The sequence below is a fragment of the Sorex araneus genome, chromosome X (assembly GCF_027595985.1).
Source record: "Sorex araneus isolate mSorAra2 chromosome X, mSorAra2.pri, whole genome shotgun sequence".
Taxonomy (NCBI): Eukaryota; Metazoa; Chordata; class Mammalia; order Eulipotyphla; family Soricidae; genus Sorex; species Sorex araneus.
The window spans coordinates 269,050,611-269,061,162 of NC_073313.1; positions in this window are offsets into that span (position 1 = coordinate 269,050,611).

Sequence of the window (10,552 nt, forward strand, 5' to 3'; positions counted from 1 at the left end):
CCCATCCCCTGGGGATGCAGCAAGTTGCTTGTCAGAGTTGCAGCAAGTTGCAGAGCCAGAAATAACCCCTGTGCATTTCCAGGTATGACCCAAAAAGAAAAGAAAAAAAGGATCAACTTCAGCTAGGGCCCGTCTCGGCTGGCAAAGAGGCAGAGGAGAATTAGCATGTCAGAATTATTTTGGGGTTCCCTTCTTTCCCTTTGAGGACATCCTTTAAAACAAGATACCTGCTGGGGCTGTAATGGCAGCCTTTAGCTTCAGCTCCTGGCACCGGCCCTCAGTGACCCTTCCCTGCACCCCTCCAGCCATCAGAGACACAACAGCCAAACCCTGCATTGTCGTCATCATTGGGACAACAGTCCTGATGACAAAGGACTGAGTGCCACGGCCATGAGATGTGCCAAGGCCCGGCCTCCCACGTGGCCTCTGCCCCAGGCAGCTGCCGATGAGCATCCAAGGGACTAGAGTGGCACCAGGGCCACAACTCACTTGCACCTGTTCCCAGCAAGGAGTTGTCCCTGCATTGCTCAGACGCAGAACCACCCCGGTTCCAGAATCCTAGTCTATTCCTACAGTCACTCCTGGCCCTGACAGGACTCTGGCCGGAAACACGGGGGGCCCTCAAATCAGACTGATTCTTGTTTACGAAGATCTTTTACAACCGCCAGGGTAGAGGCTCTCCTTCGCCCCAAATCCCGGAACAGTGCCCTGGGATGGTCCATGCCTGAGGTGGGGAGTGCCCGCATCCTGGGGGGTCCGCCTGCGCTCAGCACAACCCCGGTGTCGCTGCTATCCGTGGTCCTCCCTGCCACGCGTGATCTCAACGCTGCTGCTAGAGAGATGTGTGTTCCCAGAACGTCATTCATGTTTTTGCTTTGTGGGGGACGCGTGGCCACCCACTCTCAGTGCCTGCTCAGCTTTACACCCTTAGGGAGAGCAGAGCCTGGACAGCATTCCCAGGCAGTGCCTGCAGGGGGCAGCCTCCAGCTTCAGGCTGACCCCAGTCACTGCCAGCCAGCTCTGTCGCTCAGGATCCCCCATTTTTGGATCTGGCAGGGCAGGTCTCTCTGGCTCATGCTGCACCAGCCGGCAGGAGCAGCCCCTACCCACAGCCAGGAGGCAATCCTGGAAAGGGGGTTCAGCCTCCACAGGGGGGAGAGGGGGCTGCCAGGGATGGACGGCTGAAACGTCCACAGTGGAGGGTCAGGGAAGTTGAGGTCTTTCCAGCCCTGCTCATTGCTGTGCCCCCAAGGCCACACTTGGGACACGGTGTAGACCAGGTAAATCTAAGTGGGCACACTACCTTTATTGATGAGGTGGCTTTAGTTTGCCTGGTGGTGGAATCAGGAAATGGCAGAAACCTGACTTGAAATCGGTGTCTGGCCTCAAGACTGTTTTTGCTGCACCTGCTCTTCTGCCCCTCCAGGCCTCAGTTTCCTCACCAGTCCAATGAGGATGCTACACTAAAGGCTCCAGAGTGTTGCTGTGGGGCCAAAGGTTGTGGTGGCCAGGGGGGGGGGGGGCTCTACACACAGAGGGGAAACGGTTTTCTTGTTTTCTTCTCTGCGTTGTGGAGTATCACAGGACCTGGTACAGAGGGGGACGTTCCCAGGCCTCTGCTCCGGCTGTGATGTGAGGCAGATGGGTGGTGGGTGGGTAGGTGAGTGGGTGGATGGAGGTGTATACATGACAGGGTGGAAAGGTGAATAGTGGGTGAAGTAGGTGGATGGATGGATGAATGGGTGGGTGAGTGGGTCGGTGGATGATTGGGTGGGTGGGTGAGTAAGTGAATGGGTGGGTGAGTGGATGGATGGGTAGGTGGATAGAGATGGGTGGGTAGGCCAGTAGAAGGAAAGATGAATGGATGGTGGGTATATAGCAGAATAGAAGGGTGAAGTGGTGAGTGGGTGGCAGACTGGCTGGATGCATGGATGGATGGATAGATGCATGGATGCGTGGATGGATGGGTGGATGGATGGGTGGCTAGTAGGTGGCTGGATAGGTGGTGGTAAGTGGTAGGTGAGTAGGACAGATGAATGGATGATGGGGGAAGGGTGAATGGTGGGTGAAGAAATGGGTGGGTCAGTGGGTGGCGGCTGGGTTGTTAGATGAGTGGATGGGAGTGTGGGTGGATGGACTTGTGGGTGGGGTGAATGAGAGGAAGGGTCTGAAAGGAAAGGAAAGGAAAGGAAATCTGAACCGGCCAGTGCGGCCTCGGCTGTTGTTTTAGACCTTACCCAGCGAGGTCACCGAGGCTCCAACAATTGGCCTAGGCCAGGTGCAGGGGGTATAAGCTCCAAGTCTGGCCGTGGCCTGCGGCTTCTCGGCAGCTCTAGGTGAGGAAGCTAGACTGAGACCCGAGCTGGGTCTGTGAGGAGAGGCCCGCAGGACCCAGCGGGGACACAAGAACCACAAGGAACACAGACTTAGAGCCCCCGCCATGGGGCTTCGGGGCGAGTGCTTCACACCCGGGGCCGCTCCCTCGGGTGAGGCAGGAAGCATCCCTTCCTGTGTGAGCACCAGGGAGAGATGCGGAGAGCTCAGGGCCACTGAGACAGGCCCGCACAGGCCCAGGGCTCACCTGAGGCCGCCCCGCAGGCACCGGGAGGAGCTGGTGTCTCTCTCCGGGGAGCAGAGACAGTTCTGAGACGTCTGTCCGGAGGACGCCAGTGCTCCAGGCTGAGGGGGAGTTCTGGGGGTCCAAGCCACTGTGCAGACACTCAGCCCCACTCGCGCTGGTGCAAGCAGTCAGGTGGGAAATCAGCATTTTCAAGCAGAACTTGACTCGCCTCTCCTGCTGACTGTGAATCCCTTGATGGATTCTGTATTTGCTGCTCTGGACCCCGGCACAATGAGCCTGCTTGGCCGTGGCCGTGAAACACCAGCATCCTGTAGCCCCAGACTGGGCCGCCTGGCTGGACCCCCCGGTGTCCAATCCGAACCTCAGAAGCATGAGTGGGCTGCGGGGCCTGGCCCATGGCCTGATCCTGAGGACAGGGCCTGCGAGAGCTGGAAGGACCCATATGGGGCTGGCGGAGGGACGAGAGGCAGGTATGCACTTTCTCTTTTCTTCACGTTAGGCTGCCTCTAGAACCTTCTCTGGTGCTGCCAGTCAATGCAGGGCTGAGCTGGACCATGTCCTTCTGCTGGTGCCCAGGACCGCCGTTGGGTTTCAGCGCCCCAGCCAGCTGCCGGGAGAAGGAAGCGATGAAGCCAGCAACTCTGCCGGAACCCAGAGACGGGGCAGAAGGCTGCAGCCTGGCTCCGGGGAGGGGACGGGGAGCATTTGGCCCGGGGATGGGGAGCACTCAGTCGAGGGGCACACAGGAGATGGGGAGCACTCACAGCCTGGAGGCCCACAGGGGATGGGGGACACTGGAATGGAATCCATGGCCTGGATCCCCCTGGCTGCATGTTCCTGCCCACCGGGGCAACCCCCTGACCTCTAGCAAAGTGACACAGCAGGGCAGAGGCCACAGAGGACAGGCTGGCCGAGACCTGTTTGGTGACAAAGATCCAGGGGCCCGGTTCACACCGCAGCTGGGGGGACCCGCAGGGCCCTGAGCAGCAGCGCGGGCGGGCTGTCCCCAAGAACACGATGCTGGGAGTCTGCTGGGTGGTGTGTCACTGTCCAGGGCTCTGAGCCCGAGGCGGGCAGCAGGACCCACGCAGGGTGTGAGAGCAGCTCAGTGGCCAGCCCCCTGCCCAGCCGTGCTGCTGCCTGCTCCGACAGCGGGGGGCATGCTCTGGGATCCTGGCGTCCTTGAAGATGGGGTTGCCAAAGCCACCATGTGACGTCACCTCACCCTGCCAGAGCGAGCACGGCACCGGCCAAGGACAAGCAATGAGAACACTGGCCCTGGAGCCAGAAGGCTCGATTCTTCCCCATCAGGCTGGGGTGTCAACGGCCGGTGCCTCTCTCCGGGGGGGAGGAAACATGCGACCCCACTCCCACCTGGCACAGAGAGAAGCGGAACAGATGAATGAACAAAAATTCGGCATGAACATGCTTTTAGACGCGAGGATAGTCTGAGATTTCTGGAAGGAAACCGGTGGGAAGGAAGGCTGACCGTGGTGGAGGTCACGGGGATGCCAGAGGACAGTACCCTGGAATCTGTATGTCATAAACCCATGTGACCTTCATCAAAAACAGCTCTGTCGCCTGGATGGTGCCATGCCCCCTCCCCACCCCCTCACCCCCAACCCTTGCCACCCCTCTCTTCACCACTAATGAGCAGCCCCCAAATCTTTGATGAGGCTGACCCCAGAGGCTCCCCACTGCTCCCAGCAGCCCCGCTTTTACTTTCCATCCCAGGGGGCTGTGCCTGTGGGCAGCCATGGCTGAACAACTCTGAGTCCAGAGCAGAGCCCCTGCCCTGGACAATGGGCGAGGACCTGCCCGCGCCACCCTCGGGACTTGGAGGATGCCAGTCTGCTGACCCCAGCCCCCCTTCCCTACTCATTTCTTTTCTTTTTTCAACCAGGGGACGATTGGTATATTTTACTTCACCAGTTTAAGGGTACTGTGTCCTGATCTGATAGTGGCACATAGAGCGAAATGACCACAATTAGTCTGATTGACGCCTGCCATTATACATGATGACTGTTCCCTGACGCTGAGGCTGTTTCAGACCAGGAACTGCAACCCCCGTGCTGCCCAGCACATCCCCAAGGCTGGGTGACTACAGAACCGGAAATTGGTCCCTGGACCCATCTCCTTTCGTCCAAGCAACCACCAGCCTCTCCCCTGCATGCACACACTCAGGGTTATGTGCTTATTGCTGTTATTTTCACATTTTAAATCCCACAAAGTGCTGCTATGGGATCTTTGCCTGTCCGACTTGTTTCACATAGCACGGTGCCCTCCGGGGGCTCTCACGTTGCAAATAGCAGGGGCATCTTTGGGCTGTTTATTGCTGAGGAATAGCCCGCTGCCTCCAGCCGAGTCTTCTTTCCCCACCCATTCGCAAATGAACAGAACCAGCCATTCTCATACCTTGACTGCTGCAGGCAGAGCTGCAATGGAGGGGATGTGGGCACGTGTCAAGTCCGAGCGTTGTTTGCATTGGATGAACACCCTGAATGAAACTGGATGAAGTTTTGCTTCAATGTTCGGCTTTTTGCGGCACCCCCATACAGTTTTCCAAAGCAGCGGCAGCGACTGACACTCCCAGCAACAGCGAGAAGGTCCCTTTCTCTCCTCCTTGCCAGCACTCCTTAGTTCTTGTACTGGTTTGGTTTTGAGAACCGCTGTTCACACAGGGGTGCAATGGTGTCACTCACTGGCCAGCTGGGTCTTGATCCCTATCTGCCTGGGAGACATTCCAGGCTCATGGGGACACAAAGGCTGCCGTTGAGGCTGGACTGGACTCCAGAAGGGAGCAGCACTTCCCAGGAGAACCCGAGGGGCAGTAGTTCCCAACGTGACAAGCGCGCATGTCCCAGTGACAGGCATGTGTGCATGTGCACGTGTGTGTATGTGGTCAGGCATGGTGTAGGTATGGATGTGCACATATGTGTGTAGAGGTGTGCATGTGTGTGTGTACGTGAGTATGGACATCCATGAGATGGACAGATGTATACTGTGCAGGTATGCATGTGTTTAGGCATGTGTGTGAGTGTATATGTGTCTCACTGACATGTGAGCATGCATGTCAATGTATGCATGTCTCTATGTACATGCGTGTATGTGTTTGCACATGTTCACATGCTTGTAAATTGTGTGACATGCATAAGGTCATGTATGTGTGTGTGCACACACATGTGAAAGAAGTTTGTGGGGCCTGGTCCTGCTCTCTGGGTGTGGCGGTGGCATCTGAGTACTGGTCTGACTCTCTGAGCCTTCCCTGGGCCCAGCACGACTCTGCTGTTTTAATTGCAGGAAGGAGCCTGGCTCTGATCAGGGCTGTGTGACCCCCCACCCCAGGCTCCTGGCAACGGGATGCCAATGGAAAGGGGTGGGGACCCGGAAGCATGGGCCATGGAAGGGGCTGAGAAAGTGATGCTGGGCAAGGTCAGAAGCATCAGCCAAGTGCAACAGAATAAGAGAAGCTGATCAAAGCAAAGTTGTCATCAATGGGGAAGACAGGGAAGGGAGAGAGGGAGAGGGAGAGACAGAGAGAAAGAAAGAGAGAGGAAAGAGCGAGGGGGAGTGAGAGAGTGCAAGCTAGAGAGACAGAGAGAAGGAGAGAGAGAGGGAGAGAGAATGAGAGAGAAAGGGAGAGAGCACGATAGAGAGAAAGCAAGAGAGTGAGAGAGAGCGAGTGAGCTAGAGAGAGTGAGAGGGAAAGAGAGGGAGAGAGAATGAGAGAGTGAGAGAGAGCAAGAGAGAGGGAGAGAGCTAGAGAAAGGGAGAGTGATGGAGAGAGGGAGGGAGAGAGAGGGAGATGGAAGGAGAGGGAGGGGAGAGAGGGAAAGAGAGAGGGGGAGGGAGAAAGAGGGAGATGGGAGGAGAGAGAGGGAGAGAGAGGGGTTGCAGAGTAAAGACTGTCTCCAGGAGAGGATGGGGGCGCAAGGAAGGGCAGTGATGATCCATGTAGATTGAGTAACAAGATGAATAAGAAAATATATTAGGGACAATGGGAGCCAGGCTCCCTGCCTTTAGAGGAGGAAGTTGCAAATATGGAAAGAGAAAAACAAATTGAACCCTGTGCAGTTGGAGCAGAACTAAGCAGTGGTAGAAATTCATGGCTCTCCAAGAGACAGGTTCTCTGCAGTAACACCCCAGGGGGCATGATTACCCCGTTACTCCCATCCTGGCTTCTAAAAGGAGCAGGCGTTCTCCGTAGAGCTGGCAGGGACAGGGAGAGAACAGGGCACACCTGGGTCAGGATGTGGTTCTGGAAAGTCAGGAAGTGCACTGAGAATGTTGGGAATACACCAAAAAGACATTGACATTCTGCTATCAAAAATAGAACACTTAGGGGCTGGCGCAATAGCACAGCAGGTAGGGCATTTGCCTTGCACGCGGCCGACTGGGGTTCGAGTCCCAGCATCCCATATGGTCCCCTGAGCACCTCCAGGATTGATTTCTGAGTGCATGAGCCAGGAGTAACCCCTGTGCATCGCTGGGTGTGACCCAAAAAGTAAAAAAAATTAAAAAATAAAAAATAGAACACCTAGTGCATCAAAGAGCAATGATAGTAACAGATTAGAACTCAGTGAACAGATTAAGAAACCAGGAGCCCAAACTTAGGGAAGGAAGAAGAGGGGAGGAAGAGAGAATTTAATGAGGAACAGGATAATATAAGTAGTTTCAAGATACCTCCCCACAAAATACTTATTCATTACAAATGAAAAAGCAGTCGTTTCCTATAATAATTTTCCTGGGGAGAAGCCTGGCAAACACGATCAAAGCAACCATCAGCGGTGATGGGACAAATTGAAATCAGGTGCCCAGAAAAGAAAACAGTGGTGCGGTGACGTTCTTGCAAAGGACTCAAGCCCAGCATCGAACCGTAAGGAAACATTAAACAAGCCAGAATTGAAGCTTCTCTGCAGGATGACTGTTCCGTAATCATCACAGCTATCAAAGTCGTGAAAGTGAAGGGAGGACTGAGGAGATTAAAAGAAAAGCATCGCGTGAGATTTTAAATAGGATCCTTTGGCTGTGAAGGACAAATGGAAAAATATAAATGGATTAGAATAATGAATGCAAGTTTATTTTTTGATCTTGGCATTATTGTGGCCAGAAAAAGAGACAGTCCTCATTGGCAGGAAACACTAAAATATTTACTCATAAAAATTATGTATATTCTGCTTGCAACTTTTCTCTCAATGTAAAAATAGTTTTAAAAAACAATAAAACTCCCAAATGTGAATTTTCATATAACCAATGCTGATTTTTTTTTGCTTTTTTTTGGGGGGGGTCACACCGGCAATGCAAAGGGGTCACTCATGGCTCGTGCACTCAGGAATTACTCCTGGCGGTGCTTGGGGGACCATATGGGATGCTGGGATTAGAACCCGGGTTGGCCGAGTGCAAGGCAAACGCCCTACCCGCTGTGCTATCACTCCAGCCCCACCAATGCCGAATTTTTAGGAACTTTTTTTTAAATTCTATTTTATTGAATCACCATGTGGAAAATTACAATGCTTTCAGGCTTAAGTCTTAGTTATACAATGCTGAAAAAACCATCCCTTCACCAGTGCCCATATCCCACCACTGAAGACAAAAAAAAAAACCCCACAGTACACCTCCCATCCCTCCCCCCCCGTCCCCCCCCCCCCGCCTTGTAACTGATAAATTTCACTTTACTTTCTATTTACTTTGGTTACATTCAGTATTTCAACACAAACCTCACCATTATTATTAGGAGCACCCCACTAGAGTCAGACCTGTTGTGAAGAGAAATGAGGTTTTGTATTTCTGTACTTTAACAAGTAAGCCCCAGGGAGATTTCTTCTGGATATTCGATCATTGCAAGCTTGTAAACCCCATCTGTGGTCGTCATAATATGGCGGTCCCCACGCCCTTCATCCCCGGGAAGGGACAGGCGAGAGAGAGAAATACCTTTCCCCTCCGGGGCGGGACCAATGCCGAATTTTTAAAGAAACAAACAAAATCCTAATTCCTACACCTGTTATGGTAAATGAAAGTTGTAAATTTATAAAACCTATAGACACATATATAAAAACTCCAAATAAATTATAAGCAAAGTTTAGGGCACCAGCCTCCAAGAACCTTTCTAGAATGCCAGCTGGCTCCCTTTGCCCCAGCCTCGCCCATGCTCCACTCTGGGGAAGGACACCTTGGGGGCAGGAATGCCATCTTAGATCATGGAGGCGCCCATTTGGATCATGAAGGTGCCGGAGAATCATGAAAGCATCATCTTGAATCACGAAGGTGAGGCTGCCATCTTGGATCATGGAGGCACCAATTTGGAGCACGAAGGTGCCATCCTGAGAGGGGGTAAAACGTGAAGTGGGAACAACATGGGGCATTTGCACTTCCTGAAGCACTATTGTTGAACTACCTTTAAGTGGTCAGTGAAAAATGTATGTGAGAGAAAAAGAAATTTTTTATGTCAAAGCCATCATTACATTGAAATTTCTGCCATTTATAATGATCTTTCTCTTAACTCACATTCAATTTATTTTTTTTTTTTTGGTTTTTGGGTCACACCCGACGATGCACAGGGGTTATTCCTGGCTCTTCACTCAGGAATTACCCCTGGTGGTGCTCAGGAAACCATATGGGATGCTGGGATTAGAACCCGGGTCGGCTGCGTGCAAGGCAAACGCCCTACCCGCTGTGCTATCGCTCCAGCCCCACTCACATTCAATTTAAAGGAAAAAAATCACATTTCATCTCATAGATGGAAAAAAACAAATGAATTTCAATAAAATTCAATGTTAAATCATGATTTTTAAAAATTCTCAGACAACTCTGAAGAGGGAAAAGCATCCAAACATCCAAAGGCTCATGAATTTAATTTGTTCAGAATGTAACAAACATCATATTCAATAGTAAACTCTTTTTGTAAAATCCTCTTTAAAATCAGGAACAAGACAAGAATTTCTGCTGTCACGACTTCTATTGAATTCCATTCTGAAAACCCCTAAGCCAACATAATAAAATAAGGATAAATAAGATATACAAAGATATGAAAGGGAAAAGCAAAACACGTTATTTGCAGATATTAAAGTCTACATAGAACACACACTCTGCAAATAATTAATTAAAATAATAGTTTGATGAGATAGATGAATATAAGATAAACATGTGAAAAGTAGATGCATTTTTTTTACATATGAGCAACACAAAATTTCAAGACGTACATTTTTTTTAAATTGCATTTGCAAAAATTTTACCTTGAAGTACATTTAACAAAAGAAATGCAAATCTATTTGTGGAGGAAGATTTCAAGCTTGATTGAATGCATCTAAAGAAAAACTTTTAAAAACAGGGCGGTATCTAAGTTTTATAGATTCAGAAAATTGTCAGCTGACAATGTCAATATTAGTGGACAATGTTAAATATTTCCAAATAGGTCTCAAGATTTTATATCATTCCAATCAAAATTCCAGAAAATTTCTGGGTGGGGAAGTTGCAAGTTAATTTAAATATTTTTTAAAAATAGATGACTTTGATAAACAAGATACATTCCTTTTATAGACCCCAACCCCCCAATATGAGGGGCCCCTAAACCAGCAAAAATCAGGAATTAAGACAGTGATTGTTGATACAAGTGGTGACCTCTTTGAACAGCGGATTCACACAAAGACAGAAGAGAGCACAGAAACGTGATAGTTGAAGCGCCTTCCCTTCATGGGCCGGCCCTGCTGGTGAGCTTTCTGGGGGAAATGAAATGTGATCTGGACCTCTCACCTCACACACAGATTATTTCCATATGGATTATTTCCACATGAGAGTCAACATTTGTTAGACTTCAGAGAGGGGTAGAGCAATGGCACAGCAGGGAGGGCACTTGCCTTGCTCCTGTCTGTCCCTGATTCCATACCCAGCGCCCAGCGCCCCAGAGGGTCTCCCGTGCCCTGCCAGGAGTGATGCCCAGTGTAAGCCCCGAATTCCACTGAGTGTGGTACTCCC